Source organism: Arachis duranensis, chromosome 5 (genome assembly GCF_000817695.3).
Source record: "Arachis duranensis cultivar V14167 chromosome 5, aradu.V14167.gnm2.J7QH, whole genome shotgun sequence".
NCBI lineage: Eukaryota > Viridiplantae > Streptophyta > Magnoliopsida > Fabales > Fabaceae > Arachis > Arachis duranensis.
Window position 1 is genome coordinate 64003041 of NC_029776.3, and position 506 is coordinate 64003546.

Here is a 506-nt window from a genome sequence, read left to right on the forward strand (position 1 = left end):
TTTCTGAAAGGTTGTTTCTGGATTGTTGTAATTTAGTTTCTCTTAGTTTCCTTTTCAGAGTCCTTTCAGGTTCAGGATCAATTTCAACAAGAGTGCCTTTTTCCTTGTTCCTGCTCATATGAAAGAGAAGAAAACAAGAAAAGAAAGAGGAATCCTCTATGTCACAGTATAGAGATTCCTTTATGTTCGTAGAAAAAGAAAAGAGAGAAGAAAGTAGAAGAGGGGATTCGGATGTTAGGTGGAGAGGGGTGAAGAGAAGTGTTAGTAATTAAATAATTAAATAGAATAAGAATAGAGAGGGAGAATTTCGAAAACAATTTTGAAAAAGAGGTTAGTAATTTTCGAAAATTTGAGATAAGATAATATTAAAATTAAAATTTAAAACAAAAGAATTTTTGAAAAAGAGATGAGATATTTTCGAAAAGTAGAGAGGGAAAAGTAGTTAGGTGGTTTTGAAAAAGATAAGAGACAAACAAAAAGTCAAAGAGTTAGTTGAAAAAGATATT